Here is a 22,409-nt window from a genome sequence, read left to right as displayed (position 1 = left end):
ACATGGACACTGCAAGGACTTCAAGGAAAGAAGTCGGTATTTCAAAAGAGGGGATCTGGGGTGAATTAGCAGGGGTAGAAAAGATCAAGGTTTTGGATGGGAGAAGATAAGAGATGGTGGTGAACAGCTGTTTTAAAGACCTGGAGGGAGGAGTGGGATTGAAGAGAGTGAGGTAGTTTGTTCCAGAGGCGGGAGAAAAGAGGAATGAAGGTGAGCAGAAGGTGAGCAGAAAGTCTTTATTTTGACAGTATCACCATAAGAGGGTTGCTGGCAGATCTTGTGCGACCTGTAGGAATATTTGGGGGACAGAGCATAGAGAGAGCTGGGGGAGCAAGGCCGGAGAGGAGTCGGTAGAAGACAGAAAGACCACCAACCTGCCTGCGGTGAGTGAGTGAAAGGCCCTCGGAGTTAGCTTCATCGCGGGAGATTCCAATCATTCTGAACGCTTTGGTTTAAATTTCTGAAAATTCTGAAATTCTGAAAATGATGAATGGAGAATTCTGAAATGAACCTTTTTGATCTTTGTGCAGAGTAGCAGTTCTATCCCATCAATAAATCCAAACTGTCTCAGAAAGCTACTTGAGGTCATTGGTGATCAGGTCAACGATCTCGCTTGGTATCTCATCTTAACATCACCTTGGGGGGTGAAAAGTACTTCCTTATTGCAATACCAAAAGGTCATTACCCGATGTGTGAAGCGAAGAACGTGGTTTGAACAATGTAAAACATGTATCGGAACATGAATTGAAACACAAATCAGTGGTTTGGCAGTACTTGGGATCTGAATTTGACAAATTGGACGGAATCTCGTCCCGATCGCACATGCGCAGAGAGGAGTAAGATAAAAAAAAAATTCACTCTGTCTGTCTGGAAGTCAAACAAAATTGAAAATCATTCCAAACAGGAAACTTACTGTTTTTAGGTACGTCTTCAAGGATACAAACAACAGGAATGAATAATTAATGTAACGTGTTAAATAAAATGGTGTGAAGACCATTTACAAAAATTTTTTTTTAATAAAAACTTTTATTTAACAAATTGTATATGGAATCTATTTAAATTAATAAATATAATAAAAATTTAACACAAGAGTTAAATAAAATCAATGATTTTTTTTCCGAAACTTAGTAAAAACTTTGGAAAAACGTTTTCTTGTTTTCTTTCTACAACCTTTAAAACCTTCATTTTATTTCAATTTAATCATATACTTTAACACTAGAACACAAATCGTCTTATTGGCACTTTCAAAAACCTTCTGTTTAGCAGTACTTGGACAAAATATTTATGCCTTGCGGGCAGAGTAGCTGTGGGATTCAGCATTCAGACAAATATGGCGGCACCGAGCACATTGGTTGGTGCAAAATGCAAAGCAACAGTTTAAAAAGAACCTTCCCATATCCTTTTTCTCAAGATTGTGCAGGGTAAGGTGCTCTATGGACTCTCTACACTCGCCAGAGGAGAGGGTATTGCATTTGGGTCCGTTTGTCTGTTTGTCCATACATAATTTGCCAATGTAGACTACAATTTTTACACATTATCGTTTTTCAACCGAGTACCTCTATAAAATATTGTTACGGACACGGCTTTTAGATGTTATATTGACCGAGCGGTGGTGTATTTAACCGCGTCCGAACAGTTACTCCCCGATTAGAACCCGATTCCACCCGAACGTTGACTAATCGCGCTACAGATATTCAATTGGGAAACCTCTAAAGCGACCGAAAGAGAAGAAGAGAGAAGAAAGACAGAGTTTGGAGGAAGAACAGATTTATTATACACACACAAGCAATATTTTAGAGCGACCAATATTATTTACAGCAATAGATGGAAAAGAGCAGTCACACAGTGCATTGTTAACTTATTCTATTTCATTTACTTAATCCCCAAGACAAACGAGTAGGACAGGACGTTCACACTCACACGATGGATATTGCAGGCAGGTAATGGCTCGAGGTTGATTGCTTGAGAGGAAGGCAAGGTCGGAGGCCGCAGCACCCCTCGCGGTTTTGGCGGGAAAACCTCCGTCGCGTATCCGCGGCCGTCACGCGCTGGCTCGGCACACCTGCTCCTCTTCCTGGGGTGGAGCCGTCTCCCTCCGTTCAGCGCGTCTCTCCAACGACAGGGGGGTATTGCAGGCAGGCAGGTAGGTAGGTAGGTAGGGCTTGCGGTGGATTGCGCTCCTCTTCCAGGTCATCCCCCAGCGGATCTCTCAAGGCCTCTCTTTGGTGCAGCCTCGTTGCTCCTCTCCAGCTCATCTCCAGTCATCCCTCATCTGGTAAAGCAGTCCCCTGCAGTCGCTTTTATCACCTCCAGCGAAATCAAGCCGCCGACTCCGAGGGCACGCCTACCGGGTCACTCACCGCGGTGTTGATTGGCTGTTAGGGCTGGTTCACTCCTTCCCTCTTACGACGAGGTGGAGACACGCCTTTCTTCCCCAACCTTACCTCGTGGCCAATGGTGGTTTGAAGAAAACCAGCCAAAATGCGGAAGACAATTGGAAGGGAGGTTTTGGGGAAATTGGAAGGGCCTACGCTTATTTTGTTTGATACAATGCAAAGTCAATCTAGTGGAAAACACATACTTAGCCTACATGGAATAAGGAAATACACTATTTAAAAGATATATCGTGACCTGCGTGTATGTTCTATGAAATTAATTAGGAGGACGGCTGCGACCATTATTTACATTACCAGGATGTTACCATACCAAAACCATACTCTTCACATCCGTTACCCTTCCTCCAAAGTTGTTACACTCCTCAAAACCCGTTACACTTCTCAAAACCCGTTACACTTCTCAAAATCGTTACACTGCACCCTCCTTTCTTCAGGCACGTCCTCGGGCCTACTAGACTTAACTGAGTGTGACATGTAGGTGTAATTCCCTCTACAATTAACCTGACCCTGAGTGTGACAATTTTAAAACACAAATAAGTATGTCCCCCTATTGCATTGCATCCTGTCTAACAGACTCAAGCCCACAGCTAACCGAATTACGGAATTATTCTGAAACTATACATTTACGGTGGGGAGCATTATTTACCATGACGTGATTTCTTATTTACAACGCAACCCAGGACCTGTGTGTTTTTTTCTTTTCTTTTTTAGGGAACAAGAGAAAGAAATTCCTGTTGGGAGGGAGGAGACAGCACGCATTGCATCGATGCACCAGTACCAATACCACCAAAGCACCCAAAAGCACCCAAACACCACAAAGCACCCAAAAGCACCATCCGGTGCGGTCACCATGGTTCATAATAAACACAACAAAACAACTGGTGGTGGTCTTCTCTTTCTCTGCTGGGCCGATGTTCTTCCCGACGTCTTCAGGCTTCATGCGGCCTATTTGGACATAATAAAAAGCACAACTTGTGTCCATTTTTATGTAGGGCCTCAGGGGCCAACTAAGGGTGGTCCACCTGTTTGGCATAGGTGCCACCTTACCGAGGTCCGCAAGCAAGATTCCCTGGCCACTATGGCCGGTCTCCAACAGAGGTGCTCTGCCCCAGAACCTGGGGTCCATCAAGTGGTACTTGGCCGCCGAACAGCGGTCCATAAAGTGGTACATCAACGCAATGCGTGCTGGTTCTGGGAATCTCGGGCGCACAATGGCCACCTCACGCACGCTCCCCTCGGCACCCAATGGCGCACAGGTCATGTGGGAGACAAAAGAAAGACAATTGAGCGAGGGGTAAGGTCACAAGGGTACACGTCAAACAAGGCAATGCAAGGTGAAATGCGTACGGAGGGCGAAGTGAGAAAGCTCGTCCCTACCGTACGTCACCCCCCTGTCACCTACACTACCCTTGCTCTTACCCCATATTTACAAAATCTACCCATTTACAAATTCGTCACTACTGTCACGTCCTCCCCATATTTCCCTTATACCAAATTCGTCACCACAATCCCTCTACTTCAAAATTTGCCATCACCAAATTCATCATCAATCCTCATAAGGAGGCAGAGATGGAACATCAAAGCACAATGTCACACCCACGTCATGATGCGTCTCACAATCCAAACATTTGCATCATAAAAAATAATCAAAACATGGCATGGTGTGGAGTACCTGTCACCTCAGGTGAGTGGATGCAGATGGTGTGAGGAGATCCTTCATCCTAACTATCCTCTAAATGACTTTAACACACTTTACACTACCCGGGGTCTTTCTCCGGCCAAACCATTGGCCCTCTTACACTATGGGTTCTAAAAACCAATTCCCATTGGCCAAACTGTGGTGCTTTTCAATTTGGGGTCTCACTCCCCCGATTCATCTCCCGGTGCCCTCGCACAATTTCTGGGCTGCGACGTGTACCTCTCCCAACAGGTCTACCCACCTGCACACCTCCACCACTGTAGTTGCCACCCGAGCTTACCTAGCTCCTCACCCTAACCTAACTACCTGGGGACAGCCCCTCTCCTGGCTCTGTCACCCCACTGGTGCCCTCTGGCACTGGGCTACCCGGGTCCGTCCTCCGGATCCTCGGGCCCCATCCACAACAACTACTACCGGCTCCCAGAGCCCACCTGCGGCCTCACCTGGCCGACATCCTCACAGTGGTGGAGTGCCCAAACCAACTACACACACTAACAGGCTACACGCCCAGCCATTTCCACAACACTAATGCACCCATCCAAAGACCATTCTTCCACTCGCACCACAGATGCCAATATCCAACCACAATTTACCTATACCCTCTACCTAACACTTACACTACCCGCCCCGGGTATCCGTGATGGGGGTCCACTCTTCCCCCATTCACACCTTCGCACCATCCACTCCACTCCACAATTTCCACCATACTCACTCCACGACCATCCATTCCAATACTCCAGATATTCCACACTACCATTTATTCCACACAGCCACATACACCTGTTCTTCATTCACCTGTCGTTGCACACCTGTGCAATCATACCTGGTGCCACCTGCACCCTCCTTTCTTCCTGGACCATTTGGTCAACACAACACGCAATCACCACTACTCCCTCATACACTGCTCCACACACCTGTTCAGTTGCACACCTGTGCAATCACACCTGTTCCATTCTCACCCGTTCAATCCTCACACACACGGCATCATCTCAGCTAACTTCTCCCCTCTGAAACTTGCGCTTCCCAGTCGTCCCTTTAAACTATTGCGCTCCCACGTCATTATAATCCACACTAATCTACCTGCGTCCCCACTACAGGTATCAGTCACTAACTAAACTTAACGTTACCTAATGTCAATCTCTTCTAGATCCCTATCATTATCCAAGCCCTCCCTGGCTCGGTTGTCATAGCCACCCCATAAACTATTGCGCATTTGCCCCCACCTGTGAGGGATGGTGGATTTGCCATCCCACCACATCGGGGGTCTCTCACTACCAATTTCGCTCGTCCAAATCCAACAATTCAAAAATTTTCCATTTACTGCCAATTCTATTCACTTTTCTAAATTTCGTTTCAAATCACTACTATCACTATCACCATCACCCGTCTACTTATTACATCCTCTCGGTGCGCCAATTCACATCTACAGCCCGGCTTCGTACAGCCGAGCACTGAACGCGGATTCTTTTGTGCTGGCGGCTGGATGCGTCCCGCATTCGGGGCCGGGGCGGGGGCTTACCCGGGCCGAGATCCCACGCATCACCTCGGCGTGGAGCCATCCAATGTCCCGATCTCGACCTGCCGGCACGTCTCAACAAAACGTGGTCGCCATAGCGACCCTTCCTATCCAGCCGCCCGCTCCGCCTAGTGGAGCCCGGCCGCGGCCGTTCAAAGCGAGGCCCAGCGTGGATCGCGCACGGCGGTTCTTTCGAACCCGCCGTGGTTCGGATCCCCGCTGGTCCTCGCGGCACGCGAAGCTGCCCGACGCGCACCGAGGGCCCGAGTCGGCTATAAGTCGTTCTAACCTTTAACCCAGTTATCGTCGACGCTTCACCTGGATTCCTACAAGCATACGCTACCCCTTTCTTGCTCATACATGCAGCTGTTCCCATTCTCCTCGTACCTTTCCTGACACACCTCGGTACACCCATTCCACTCACAGCCTTGGTCACACACCTGACCACCGAACACTTTGGCACACATTCGTTGCTCGCACACCTCACCAATACACCGCTTCGCGCCCCTTTCTCGGTCACCTCCTTTGTGACGATCACAGGTGTGCTCTCACCCGCACACCCAACCACGTGCCTCACTACCAACTCAAATGTGCCTTCCCACACACGCTCTACCATTCCAGGTGTGCATCCTTCCATCCCAGGTGTACATCCTCGCCCACCTGTCACAACCAGCTCACGCTCCGTTTCACTCTCACTACTCTCACCTCCACTCTCAGTCGCGCACTCACCCTTACTCTTGACAGCATGCGCTTTCCCCATGCACCCGTCCGTTACACACCTTTCTCGCGCATCCTCCCGCGCACACTTCTTCGTTACTTCCTCCGTAACACTCACCACAGGCATGCATTCTCCCTTACTCTTGACAGCATGCGCTTTCCCCATGCACCCGTCCGTTACACACCTTTCTCGCGCGTCCTCCCGCGCACACTTTTTCGTTACTTCCTCCGTAACACTCACCACACCGCGCTTCCCTGTGCTCCCTCGCACACGCGCTTCGACCAATTCACTCTTGACGGCACACTCACTCCTCGGCGTGCACTTTTTCCTCACACACCCCATGGTCGGACATTCTCGCACACCCCTTTTTTCGCACACCTGTCCTGTCACACACCTCACCAACGGCCTTTCACGAACACCCGGATCCAAACCAATCCCCAAGCCGACTGAATCTCCCCTCACATCATGTACATTGCCACTCACCTCCGTACCTCGTCGCACCTCCTCTGCCGCCTGCAAACTTTTTATTTGGTTAGTGAGCACCGCATCATGATTTGAACACAGACCTTGTACATATTCCATGACTTCCTCCTTTATCTCCCTCTTAGCTTCCCTCCGTCTCTTCTTAATTTCACTCACCCCTTCTTCCACCTCCTCTAATTTTTCCTTTACCTCTTTCAGCTCCCGGTGCGCCCCCTCGATTTCTTCCTCCATTGCTACTTTAACCGTTTCTATGTGCGTCCTTACCTCCCGGTCCTTCGTCTCCATTACTTCTGTCACCTCTTCCAACCTCTTCGTCAATCCCTCATGTACCATTTGACATTCCTTTTGTGTCGCTATTAATTCATTTTTAATGTCCTTTTGTGTCGCTTTTAAACCCCCGATGATTGCAGTGTTCTTTTCCACTTGGTCCGCTAGTTCTTTTTGTCCCACCGTCAGCTGTTCTACTCCTTTCGTCAGATCTTCTATTCCCCCCTGTAACTTTACCGTATTATTTCTCACCTCTTTCTCGATACGCTTTTCGCCTCGCTTTACCTCCTCGCGTAGCCCCGAGACCTCCTCACTCATCCCTCTTCGTATTTCCTCCATCTGGTTCCCCATCTGTTCGATTTCCCGGGCGGATTGTTCCCCCATTTCCCGCAATTTGTCCTCCATCCTATTTTCTAACCCCATTAATTTCTTGTCTAACTCCTTAAAATTATTGTCTAACCCCTCACCGGTACCCCTCGCTTCGTCCCTCATTACCCCCATCATTCTGCTTTCCATTTTCGCACTATCAGCCCTTGCTTCGTCCCTCATTTTGTCCATAAGGGCACCGATTTGTAGCAACAAAAGGTCCGAATCCAACGGCGGCGCTGCTACTGTCGCGGGCGTGGCAAAATTTGGTGCCGCTACACCCACGTGCGCGAGGACGCCATTTTGCACGCCTGCTACTCCCTCAACCGCCTCCTCATTGCTCTCCTCCTCCCTTTCTTCCACATACATTTCCCCTGGTTCCTGGGTTACCCCTAACCCGTCTATCTCCCCCACCGACATCCGATCGCCTTGATTGTCCATGGCGCGATCTCAAAATTCGGGTTTTATAAAACAACACAATTTTGGCAGCTCGTAATTTTGACCAAGATTTTTTTTTTTTTTTTTTTTTTAAATTTGGGCCTAACAAATTTAGTCCCGGGTCCGAATCCGACTCCTCGACACCAATTGTTACGGTACTAACACAATTGGTGTCCAAAATTTGGGCTAAATAAATTTAGTCCCAGGTTCGAATCCCATCTCCTGACTACCAATTGTTACGGACACGGCTTTTAGATGTTATATTGACCGAGCGGTGGTGTATTTAACCGCGTCCGAACAGTTACTCCCCGATTAGAACCCGATTCCACCCGAACGTTGACTAATCGCGCTACAGATATTCAATTGGGAAACCTCTAAAGCGACCGAAAGAGAAGAAGAGAGAAGAAAGACAGAGTTTGGAGGAAGAACAGATTTATTATACACACACAAGCAATATTTTAGAGCGACCAATATTATTTACAGCAATAGATGGAAAAGAGCAGTCACACAGTGCATTGTTAACTTATTCTATTTCATTTACTTAATCCCCAAGACAAACGAGTAGGACAGGACGTTCACACTCACACGATGGATATTGCAGGCAGGTAATGGCTCGAGGTTGATTGCTTGAGAGGAAGGCAAGGTCGGAGGCCGCAGCACCCCTCGCGGTTTTGGCGGGAAAACCTCCGTCGCGTATCCGCGGCCGTCACGCGCTGGCTCGGCACACCTGCTCCTCTTCCTGGGGTGGAGCCGTCTCCCTCCGTTCAGCGCGTCTCTCCAACGACAGGGGGGTATTGCAGGCAGGCAGGTAGGTAGGTAGGTAGGTAGGGCTTGCGGTGGATTGCGCTCCTCTTCCAGGTCATCCCCCAGCGGATCTCTCAAGGCCTCTCTTTGGTGCAGCCTCGTTGCTCCTCTCCAGCTCATCTCCAGTCATCCCTCATCTGGTAAAGCAGTCCCCTGCAGTCGCTTTTATCACCTCCAGCGAAATCAAGCCGCCGACTCCGAGGGCACGCCTACCGGGTCACTCACCGCGGTGTTGATTGGCTGTTAGGGCTGGTTCACTCCTTCCCTCTTACGACGAGGTGGAGACACGCCTTTCTTCCCCAACCTTACCTCGTGGCCAATGGTGGTTTGAAGAAAACCAGCCAAAATGCGGAAGACAATTGGAAGGGAGGTTTTGGGGAAATTGGAAGGGCCTACGCTTATTTTGTTTGATACAATGCAAAGTCAATCTAGTGGAAAACACATACTTAGCCTACATGGAATAAGGAAATACACTATTTAAAAGATATATCGTGACCTGCGTGTATGTTCTATGAAATTAATTAGGAGGACGGCTGCGACCATTATTTACATTACCAGGATGTTACCATACCAAAACCATACTCTTCACATCCGTTACCCTTCCTCCAAAGTTGTTACACTCCTCAAAACCCGTTACACTTCTCAAAACCCGTTACACTTCTCAAAATCGTTACAATATGTACAATTAGGATGTGAGTACATCTATAAACTACGTACAATTAGAATGCGAGTACCTCTATAAAATACGTACAATTAGAATGTGAGTACATCTATAAATTACGTACAATTAGAATGTGAGTACCTCTATAAAATACGTACAATTAGAATGTGAGCACGTCTATAAATTACGTACAATTAGAATGTGAGTACCTCTATAAAATACGTACAATTAGAATGTGAGTACCTCTATAAAATACGTACAATTAGAATGTGAGTACCTCTATAAATTACGTACAATTAGAATGTGAGTACCTCTATAAAATACGTACAATTAAAATGTGAGTACATCGATAAATTACGTACAAGTAGAATGTGAGTACCTCTATAAAATACGTACAATTAAAATGCGAGAACGTCTATAAATTACGTACAATTAAAATGCGAGTACGTCTATAAATTACGTACAATTATAATGTGAGTACCTCTATAAAATACGTACAATTAGAATGTGAGTACCTCTAAAAAAATACGTACAATTAGAATGTGAGTACCTGTATAAATTACATACAATTATAATGTGAGTACCTCTATAAATTACGTACAATTAGAGTGTGAGTACCTCGATAAATTACGTACAATTACGTACGCAGCACCTCTTTTCTCCCGCCTCTGGAACAAACTCCCTCACTCCCTTCAATCCCACTCCTCCCTCCAGGTCTTTAAAACAGCTGTTCACCACCATCTCTTATCTTCCCCCATCCAAAACCTTGATCTTTTCTACCCCCGCTAATTCACCCCAGATCCACCTTGTTTGAAATTCCAACTTCTTTCCTGGAAGTCCTGGCAGTGTCCATATGTTTTATACCTCTCCCACTGCCCCCTTCCCACGCCCCCCCCCCCCCCCCAAAGCCCTCGCCCTCTCTCAGATCTCTCGATGTCTCCATGTCTCTCGGTCCCTGCTCTCAAATGTTGTGTTTGTGTCCTTCCCCCTCTCTCCCCATCTTGTCTACCGCTCCCTATGTTATATGTTTTATGTGTCGGTTTGTCTTTCTGTGTGATTAATGTTCGCTCTTTCACGAGCCTCGATCTTGTATACAAAAAAAAAAAAAAAAAAAAAAAAAAATTCGAGTGTGAGTACCTCTATAAAATACGTACAATTAGAATGTGAGTACCTCTATAAAATACGTACAATTAGAATGTGAGTACCTCTATAAAATAAGTACAATTAGAATGTGAGTACGTTTGTAAATTACGTACTATGAAACCACACAAAACAAGTCCGGGTGAGGGTATGCGATCTTTGCTTGCTCGTTCTAGTTTTAAATTGGGGTTGGGGATAAGCCAAACTAAAAAAATAACTCATATATTACTCTAACTTACTATAACAACTTTGGTAACTATACAAATACAATCAACGTTGAAAATGTTCTCGGATTGGGTTATTCTTTGGCACCCCTGAACACGGTATTTTCATTACGAGTATAAACATACATGTGTATGCTTGTTCTATTTGATTGTTTTTATTGTTTTTTTTTTGGTTTAGAGTACACTATATTATCCAGAATATCGCTATGTCATACAATCATAGATCTTACATAGCTACGCTTTGCATCGCTTTTCTGATCAGATTACAGCACACTGTTTCAGACAACCTCAGTTTTACAACAAGGTTTGACTAAGAAGTGTGAATTTTGAGGCCTTTAGTTGTTGGACCCTGTCGACACCACTACTCTTAGTCAGGATTGAAAGTAGAGACAACCCAAACGAGCAAGGCGTATGTACTCTCTATCAGGGGCCAATGGCATATACAGAATGGGGAGAGTTTGGCCAAATTATTAGTGGCCAATGCATTGCTATTGATACAGAATTCCTTTAAAGCATCATAAATGCTCAAGTGAATTGCCTTTAGGGTTTTCTTTCCCTTTCTGTATGCATGATAGAGGTCGTGAAAGAGCTACAGCAGAATGGAAGGGAACAAAATGGAAAGGGGGAAACACTAACAACAGAGTAGAAGTTACATTGAGATCAAGGGGAGAGGGAGAAGGATACATGGGGGTGAACAAGCTGTACACAAGCTGAATGAAACACAGCAAGAAGAGGAAGGGGAACATAGGGATGAAACAGAAAAGGAACAAACCAAACGACAACTAACAAATGTAGAAGTGACGGTGAGGAAGAAGAAAAAAAAACCACAATAACTTGGAAAAGGGGAGTCCTTGGGAATGGGGTCAAGTGAGGTAGAAAAGATCATGTGTATGGATGGGTGCTGACCTGCGGTAATGTTGAAGTCCTGGAGGGAAGGTTGGGACTGAACAGAATGGGGGTGTCGGTTCCACAAAAATGTGATGCAACAGGAGTTGTCCAATAAGGCTTCCTCAATCCACTGTGATGTGATCAGGTTGGAGAGGTATAAAACACATGTATCTTCCTAGGACGTATTTCTTTCCTAGGACTTCCAGGAAAGAAGTCGGAATTTCAAAAAAGTGGATCTGGGGTGAATTAACGGGTGATGTGGTGACGAGATCAGGTGTGACAAGGAAGTACTTCGCACGACGGTTGATGCCCAGTCGGCGACTGGCTTTGGAGGCCAGCTTGGAAATGTGGTTTTCCCAGGAAAGATCATGGCAGATAGTGAGACCCAAAAGCTTGAGTGACAGAACTTCTTGGAGAGGATTGTTGAGAAAGTAGATGGGAGGGTTGTCCAGTCGGTCTTTTCGGAGAGACATAGTCAGAGTGTGAGATTTGTCAGGATTGAAAGACATGTTCCACTTGTTTGACCAGTCTGTGATTTTGTCCAGGTCTGCAGAGAGTGAGGAGGCTGCAGACTGCCGATCTGAGGGATGAGGAATGGAGCGGCAGAGAGCGGAGTCATCAGCAAGGAGATAGAGAGGATTTTCAAGAGAGTCAGAGAGATAATTGATGAAGACCAGAAAAACCACAGGGCCCAGAACACTGCCTTGGGGAACTCCAGCCTGAACAGGAAGGGGAGATGCGAGAAATCAGGGCCACACGTTGACTACGACCAGAGAGGAAGTCCGCAAGCCATGCGTGGAGATTTCCATGGATACCATAGGAGGAGAGTTTAAAGGTTAATATAACAAGGGGTTAAACTTGTCCTAGCGGTCTAAGTTTGATCTCCTGCATGGAAATCCAAATATCAAATCCAAATGCTCCTGCATGGAAATCTTCCAAATATCAAGTCGAGAAAGAGCAGAATTCATGTAGATCACAGCAGCCCCATCCATCCCCCAACCTCTTCTTCACCTCAGAAGATAAGGGAAAGTTCCCCACAATAAGAAGGAAGTTTCTACAACAAGAAGTGACAATTGATTACCAATTGACACTGAGCAATGTTATATTTTAGTTATTAATTAATACTGTACCTGAACCCATTATCTCTATGTTCACCTTAACGATCCACGAGGTGGCATTGTGACGTGTGAGGTACCTCACTACCTGATGTATTTTCCACACGAAGCTGTTACCCTGAAGCTAAGGCAGGAAGTTGATCAGGTCACCGGCACATGCAATGGCATACTCTTTTGAAAGGTATTTAAATTTCACTGGTAAATGGTGGTAGACATCGGGCAGCAAGAAAATCGTCCATTTTGAAGGAACATTCTACTCTATCTTTAACTTGACAACACAATAAAAAACAGTTTTCATAAACGTGTTATCTAGTGTTCAAACTCGTATGTAAACGGAGCCTATATAGCTGGCTTTTAAAGAAAGGGACGTTTTGTTTGAATTCTCTTTTAACAGTAAAAATAAAAAGAATGTTGGAAGTTACAGGAAAATTCCAGCTGTTTCATGTAAACCGGTAACATAGATGGTGTTCCAAAAAGACCCGGACAACTTTGGTTGTTAATATAACAGAATGACACAATGATAGCCTTTGTTTTATATGATACGGAAACCCAGAAAGTTTTGGACAAACCATCAATCCATCTCAATGTGAGCTCCGTTTGTCGCGCACAGGACATCAAGGCTGTACAAGAGTTCTTGCCATGTTTGGCTCAGCATGTTTGCATTCACCAGTGCATTACGAAGATGCTGCAGGTTTGCCACCTTGGTGTTGTAGACAACATATTTGACAAACCCCCACAGAAGAAAAATTCAAGGGGGTTATGTCTGGTAATCGTGGGGGGGGGGGGGGGGGGTGGGGGGCAGACGGTTGGTCCATCTCAGCCAATCCAGCAACCTGGAAACTTTTCATTCAGGACGGCTCGAACAACTAAGGCCCAATGAGGGGGAGCGCCGTCCTGTTGAAAAATGATATTCGGTTGCAGGTCTTCAATCTGTGGGAAGGCACATCCTTCGAACATGTTCATGTAAATTGCTGAGGTCACTGTATCCTCCACAAAGAAAAACGGACCCACCAAGCAGTCATGGAGAAGGCCACACCACACATTGACCTTTGGCCTGTCACGTATGTGTTCAATGACCACGTGGGGGTTTTCAGAGTCCCAGATCCTCACATTGTGCTCGTTGACCCTCCCTCATACATGAAAGCAAGCTTCATCTGTGAACATGACATTTTTCTGGTAACCTTCGTCATCCTCTACGTGGCTGAGCATTTCCAAGCCAAACACCTTACGTTTGGATCTGTCATTTGGTTTGAGTTCCTGCAGAATCTGCACCTTGTAAGCATAAAGCTTCAGTCTTTTATGCAAAATCCTGTGTACGGGGGTGGTTGGTAGTCCCAGTTCTCTGGATGCGCGTCGGATTGATTTTCTGGGACTTTGGTGAAATGATTCACATACTGGTTCAACGTTTGCTGCACTTGTGTTTGGTCGACGGGCACTTTTCTGTTTTGACACTTCCAGTCTTCTTAAACCGATTGTACCTCTCTGATATTGGTCCGCGATGGTGGGATTCCTTCCATACCTTGTACAGAAATTTTCAATTTGTGTGTCAAATCTCGTCTCGATGAACCATTCGACGCACTGAACTTTCTCCTGTGTAGTCACCGTTTTACTTGCATTAAACCACCACACCTGAAAATAAAGAAAACTTTATGAGTTTCTTTATCATATAAACAAAAGGGTGTCGTTGTATATTTTGTGGTTCTAAATATATTAGCAACCAGATTTGACCGGGTCTTTTTGGAACACCCTGTATATGCTCGAGAACTGTGACGTAATCTTGCAGGTCTCACTGGTCAATCTTTTTTCCATCGAAAGGTGTGCACATATACATTCAGATACACGTGTACAGTTAGCACATATACATTCAGATACACGTGTACAGTTAGCACATATACATTCAGATACATGTATACAGTTCGCACATATACATTCAGATACACGTATACAGTTAGCACATATACATTCAGATACACGTATACAGTTAGCACATATACATTCAGATACACGTGCACAGTTAGCACATATACATTCAGATACACGGATACAGTTAGTACATATACATTCAGATACACGTGTACAGTTAGCGCATATACATTCAGATACACGTGTACAGTTAGTGCATATACATTCAGATATACGTGTACAGTTAGCGCATATACATTCAGTTACACGTGTACAGTTAGCGCATATACATTCAGATACACGTATACAGTTAGCACATATACATTCAGATACAAGTATACAGTTAGCACATATACATTCAGATATACGTGTACAGTTAGCACATATACATTCAGATACACGTATACAGTTAGCACATATACATTCAGATACACGTATACAGTTAGCACATATACATTCAGATACACGTATACAGTTCGCAAATATACATTCAGATATATGTGTACAGTTAGCGCATATACATTCAGATACACGTGTACAGTTAGCACATATACATTCAGATACACGTATACAGTTAGCACATATACATTCAGATACACGTATACAGTTAGCACATATACATTCAGATACACGTGTACAGTTAGGACATATACATTCAGATACACGTATACAGTTAGCACATATACATTCAGATACACGTATACAGTTAGCACATATACATTCAGATACACGTATACAGTTAGCACATATACATTCAGATACACGTATACAGTTAGCAGTAGCACATATACATTCAGATACACGTGCACAGTTAGCACATATACATTCAGATACACGTATACAGTTAGTACATATACATTCAGATACACGTGTACAGTTAGCGCATATACATTCAGATACACGTGTACAGTTAGCGCATATACATTCAGATACACGTGCACAGTTAGCGCATATACATTCAGATACACGTATACAGTCAGCACATATACATTCAGATACACGTGCACAGTTAGCACATATACATTCAGATGCACGTATACAGTTCGCAAATATACATTCAGATACACGTGTACAGTTAGCACATATACATTCAGATACACGTATACAGTTAGCACATATACATTCAGATACACGTGTACAGTTAGCGCATATACATTCAGATATACGTGTACAGTTAGCGCATATACATTCAGATACACGTGTACAGTTAGCGCATATACATTCAGATACACGTGCACAGTTAGCGCATATACATTCAGATACACGTGTACAGTTAGCGCATATACATTCAGATACACGTGCACAGTTTGCGCATATACATTCAGATACACGTGTACAGTTAGCACATATACATTCAGATACACGTGTACAGTTAGCACATATACATTCAGATACACGTGTACAGTTAGCACATATACATTCAGATACACGTGTACAGTTAGCACATATACATTCAGATACACGTGCACAGTTAGCACATATAAATGTAGATGACATACACCTTCTCGCATACCTATGCTTAGCAAGAAAACAAAGAAACACTTGTCTGAGTCCCTGAATCACAACATTGGTCAGTACTCAACTTCAAGAGTCAGGTAGTGTGGATTTGCCTCCACACGTTAGTTCTGGTGATGGTGAGGCCTCAGGTAGTGTTGTTTATTGTTTTTAGTTCAGTTTGTGTGACGAGGCAAGCTGCACTTTAAGAGCTGCACTTTTTGAGCTGCACTTTTTGAGCTGTACTTTTTGAGCTGTACTTTTATAGCACAGATATTTCGTTGGCTGCTGGCATTCCCTCATTGAGGTCAAAGATCCCATGAAGCCTTTCGAAAAGGATATCACATTGTGTGCCGGTGGCATGTGCAATTGTAAAATTTTCGCTCCAGTTAACGATGCATTCCGCGGTACGCTCGAGTAATTGCATGGCTACCTGCCCAAAGTTAATTTTCAGGTGTAAGATCGCTCAGAGCCATCTTGGTCGCCTTGACGCAATTCGCACCTGCTGAGATAAATCGGGAGAGGGTTGCGGTTGAATAAAAGAGTGTGATGAACGAGCATCAGATTAAACATTCTGGGATTCTCAATGGTGGGAACTGTGCTCGGGATCTGCCCCCCCTCCTCCCCCAATGCCATACCATACAACCTCCCCCTACCCTCTCCCTACCATGAACTGTGCTAGGGATCTGCCCCCCCCCCCCGCCAATGCCATACCATACAACCTTCCCCTACCCTCTCCCTACCATGAACTGTGTTCGGGATCTGCCCCCCCCTCCTCCCCCAATGCCATACCATACAACCTCCCCCTATCCTCTCCCTACCATGAACTGTGCTAGGGATCTGCCCCCCCCCCCCGCCAATGCCATACCATACAACCTTCCCCTACCCTCTCCCTACCATGAACTGTGCTAGGGATCTGCCCCCCCCCCCGCCAATGCCATACCATACAACCTTCCCCTACCCTCTCCCTACCATGAACTGTGTTCGGGATCTGCCCCCCCCTCCTCCCCCAATGCCATACCATACAACCTCCCCCTACCCTCTCCCTACCATGAACTGTGCTAGGGATCTGCCCCCCCCCCCGCCAATGCCATACCATACAACCTTCCCCTACCCTCTCCCTACCATGAACTGTGTTCGGGATCTGCCCCCCCCTCCTCCCCCAATGCCATACCATACAACCTCCCCCTATCCTCTCCCTACCATGAACTGTGCTAGGGATCTGCCCCCCTCCTCCCCCAATGCCATACCATACTACCTCCCCCTACCCTCTCCCTACCATGAACTGTGCTAGGGATCTGCACCCCCCCCCTCCCCCAATGCCATACCATACTACCTCCCCCTACCCTCTCCCTGCCATGAACTGTGCTAGGGATCTGCCCCCCCTCCTCCCCCAATGCCATACCATACAACCACCCCCTACCCTCTCCCTGCCATGAACTGTGCTAGGAATCTGCCCCCCCCCCCCCAATGCCATACCATACTACCTCCCCCTACCCTCTCCCTGCCATGAGGGTTTTCTCTGTACATCTGTACGTGTGGCCTTCGGGTTTGTCTTGTGCTGTTTGGGTGGTGTACAAAGCGCACGTTTTGAAGTCACGTGGTGTATTAGAGAATACCATGCAATTATTACAGGTGTGCTTCAGGTAAAGCTGATGCTGCTTTGTACAGTTTTGATTATATTGAAATGCGATGTTTTCGATCTGACACCATGCTTCATTATTATGCTTTCGTAAATATTATTCCTTCTTATACAGTCCGATTTGTCCGCTTTTTATCAATTGGGTTATTTCTCCAAAACAACATCAGAGTGGGTCGTCCGTTAACATTTAACTAAAACATCTCACAAACTACCCGAACAATATGGACAAAATGTGTTACAATGCATCAGGACAGCAAAGTCTCATGGGGTTGGGCTCCCCATCCTGATCCGCACCCGATAAGAGGCTGAAAAGGTGGGTTTCGCCTCAAATTCAGGTAATTTATTTCAAAATCTTCTCAGAAACCATGGGGGAATACCCATCAGTTCCCCACAGGGCTATGTTTTTATTTAAATTCATGTAATATTTATGTGGATTTAAGGAAACGTGGTATTATTATATGGGAATAATATGTCAACGAAGAGAAGCTCATAAATCCTCGATCTCCATCATCAAACATTTTCTGTAGATTTACCCATAATTCCCCATTCCACCTGCATGTGTTACCTTGTAAACCGGCTCGACCTCAAGTATCCAGGTGAAGCTCCATCGAGGTGGTTTGGTATACATTGTATACAAGGTACTGCACCTGTAATCTGAGACCACCGATTAAAGGTGTTTGTGAGACAAAAACACAGCTCAATGCAAACACCGGTCTCGGTTGCGGATGTGCAGACCGACGATTGTAAAATCCTGCTCGATGGTTCATGGTGACACTTGTAGACACGTTATAGTTATACCTCCACCTGTCTATAAAAATAAAAATAAATAAATAAACAATCAATCGGTGTAGAGTTGAAGGAACACGTGGGAATATCAACCATGACCGACATGCTGGGAAATGTAAAAGATTTCACGATCCGTGGTTGCCCTGGCAACTGGAGACAATGGTATGTATATATATATATATATATTGATTGCTCTGCACCGGTTTGAAACACAACAACTATCATCCGTTATTGAAGAGTAACAGTTATATTTGTATAGGTCATCAGTTGGTTGGGCTCCGTTCATCAGAGGTTTCGACCCTTTCGGCCCAGAAGCTCTCCAAACTGTAGGTCCACAACTTCAGCCGTGTCCATAGAATCAGACAAACCAGTAATGCAACGTCACTATTCAAACTTTTTACCTATAGCATTACAGCATATGTTATGGCATCCACTTACCTTAATAGAGAGAGTTTAGGGTTTCCGGTTTTATCATACATTCCTAATGCTCCACACATTGCATTACATAAAATAACTAGAACGGCACTCAGTAGAGAGCATACCTCCGCCTGGTTGGCCATATCACATTATGGTGAAGAATCACTTAAAAGATTACAATAGCCGGATCCGGATCTTCACCAAAATTGAATCGATTCTTCCTTGTCACGCACCCAAACGGTCCACCAAGTTTCGTCCAAATACATCCATAACTTTTTGAGATATCCTGCTATGTATCGTTTTTGGCCCGATCTCCCAATGGTGAAGAATCACTTAAAAAATTAAATAATTATCATATCCTAATCCATATTCAGATCTTCACCAAAATCGAATCCATTCTTCCTTGTCCTACAACCAATCTGGCCGCAAAGATTCGTACGAATCCGTCCACAGCTTTTTGAGATATCCTGCTATATATGGTTTTTGGCCCTATCTCCCAAAGGTGAAGAATCATTTCAAAATTTCCCGTATGAAGATCTTCACCAAAATCGAATCATTTCGTCCATGTCACAAACCCAACCTCTCCACCAAATTTCGTTCGGATTCGTCACCAACTTTTCGAGATATCGTGCTCATAGACAGCCAAACTCAACTGCATCTTGTAAACGACAAGGATGCCAATACAGACCTACGGTACTCGTGAGTGGAGGGGGACCTTCGTACTGCAGTGGACTATTTCGACGATTTGAATGAATGAATGAATTATTGAAACATTAATAATTTAATTATGAATATTTTTTGTGAACGTCAGGGAGCTGTTAGTGGTGCACTTTGTCTATGTTTCTGAGCTCACGGCCCTCTGACCAAACGCGCAATCCCTCTCCATGAGCCTCGACCAAACGTACAACCCCTCTCCATGAGCCTCAACCAAACGTGCAATCCCCTTTCGATGAGCCTCGACCAAACGTGCAACCCCTCTCCATGAGCCTCAACCAAACGTGCAATCCCCTTTCCATGAGCCTCGACCAAACGCGCAACCCTCCTCTCCGCTCTCCATGAGACTCAACCAAACGTGCAACGCCTCTCCATGAGCCTCAACCAAACGTGCAATCCCCTTTCCATGAGCCTCGACCAAACGTACAATCCCTCTCCATGAGCCTCAACCAAACGTGCAATCCCCTTTCGATGAGCCTCGACCAAACGTGCAACACCTCTCCATGAGCCTCAACCAAACGCGCAATCCCTCTCCATGAGCCTCAACCAAACGTGCAATCCCCTTTCCATGAGCCTCGACCAAACGTACAATCCCTCTCCATGAGCCTCAACCAAACGTGCAATCCCCTTTCGATGAGCCTCGACCAAACGCGCAATCCCTCTCCATGAGCCTCGACCAAACGTACAATCCCTCTCCATGAGCCTCAACCAAACGTGCAATCCCCTTTCGATGAGCCTCGACCAAACGTGCAACCCCTCTCCATGAGCCTCAACCAAACGTGCAATCCCCTTTCCATGAGCCTCGACCAAACGCGCAACCCTCCTCTCCGCTCTCCATGAGACTCAACCAAACGTGCAACGCCTCTCCATGAGCCTCAACCAAACGTGCAATCCCCTTTCCATGAGCCTCGACCAAACGCGCAACCCTCCTCTCCGCTCTCCATGAGCCTCAACCAAACGTGCAACCCCTCTCCATGAGCCTCGACCAAACACGCAATCCGCCTCTCCGCTCTCCATGAGCCTCAACCAAACGCGCAAGCCCCTCTCCATGAGCCTCGACCAAACGTACAACCCCCGCTCCATGAGCCTCAACCAAACGTGCAAACCCCTTTCGATGAGCCTCAACCAAACGTGCAACCCCCTCTCCATGAGCCTCAACCAAACGTGCAACACCCTCTCCATGAGCCTCGACCAAACGTGCAACCCTCTCTCCATGAACCTCAACCAAACCTGCAGCCCTCTTCTCTGCTCTCCATGAGCCTCAACCAAACGTGCAATCCTCATCTCTGCTCTCCATGAGCCTCGACCAAACGCGCAACCCTCCTCTCTGCTCTCCATGAGCCTCGACCAAAATGCGCAACCCCTCCCTGCTCTCCATGAGCCTCGACCAAACGCACAATCCCTCCTGTCTGCTTTATATGAACCTAGAATAGACCAAACGCGCAAACCTCCTGTCTCTTTTCCATGAGCCTCGACCAAACCCGCAAACCTCCTCTACTCTCCATGAGCCTCAACCAAGCGCGCATCCCCTACTTTCTGCTCTCCATGAGCCTCGACCAAACGATCAATCCGCCTCTCTGCTTTTTATGAACCCAGAATAGACCAAACGCACATACCTGCCCTACCTGTGAGTTGCACTTCCACGAGACCAGGACAAGTCACTCGCGATGATCGAATGATTGTGCCGTTTCTGTTCAGTCGCCATGAAGTTTGTCTTATTAACACACACTCGGGAACTCGTGCGCTGAGCTTGAATGTGTGAACAACGGCGTCATCATCATCGTCATTGCCATTGGTATGAATAGTTATTATCGTCATTAACGAGCGCACTGAGGTCTTCAACATCATTGTGCGTTTTTCTGTGCATTCCTGATGGGCAAACTGATACATTGTATATGTGCTGTGTGCTCGCACTTCGTAGTGGTACTTTGTATACGTGCTGTGTGCTCGCACTTAGTCGTGGTAATTTGTATACCTGCTGTGTGCTCGCACTTCGTAGTGGTACTTTGAATACGTGCTGTGTGCTCACACTTCGTAGTGGTACTTCGTATATGTGCTGTGTGCTCGCACTGCCTACTGGTACTTTGTATATATGCTGTGTGCCCGCACTGCATACTGATACTTTGCATACGTGCCGTGTGCTCGCACTACATACTGATACTTTGTATACGTGCTGTGTGCTCGCACTTCGTAGTGGTACTTTGTGTACGTGCTGTGTGCTCGCACTTAGTCGTGGTACTTTGTATACCTGCTGTGTGCTTGCACTGCATACTGGTACTTTGTATACGTGCTGTGTGCTCGCACTGCGTACTGATACTTTGCATACGTGCTGTGTGCTCGCACTTCGTAGTGGTACTTTGTATACGTGCTGTGTGCTCGCACTTCGTAGTGGTACTTTGTATACGTGCTGTGTGCTCGCACTGCATACTGGTACTTTGTATACGTGCTGTGTGCTCGCACTGCGTACTGATACTTTGCATACGTGCTGTGTGCTCGCACTTCGTAGTGGTACTTTGTATACGTGCTGTGTGCTCGCACTTCGTAGTGGTACTTTGTATACGTGCTGTGTGCTGCTCTGCCTACTGGTACTTTGTATACGTGCTGTGTGCTCGCACTACATACTGATACTTTGTATACGTGCTGTGTGCTCGCACTTCGTAGTGGTACTTTGTATATGTGCTGTGTGCTCGCACTTAGTCGTGGTACTTTGTATACGTGCTGTGTGTTTGCACTGCATAC

The sequence above is a fragment of the Myxine glutinosa genome, chromosome 8 (assembly GCF_964187855.1).
Source record: "Myxine glutinosa chromosome 8, kmMyxGlut1.1, whole genome shotgun sequence".
NCBI classification, from domain to species: domain Eukaryota; kingdom Metazoa; phylum Chordata; class Myxini; order Myxiniformes; family Myxinidae; genus Myxine; species Myxine glutinosa.
This window is presented reverse-complemented; position numbering follows the sequence as displayed.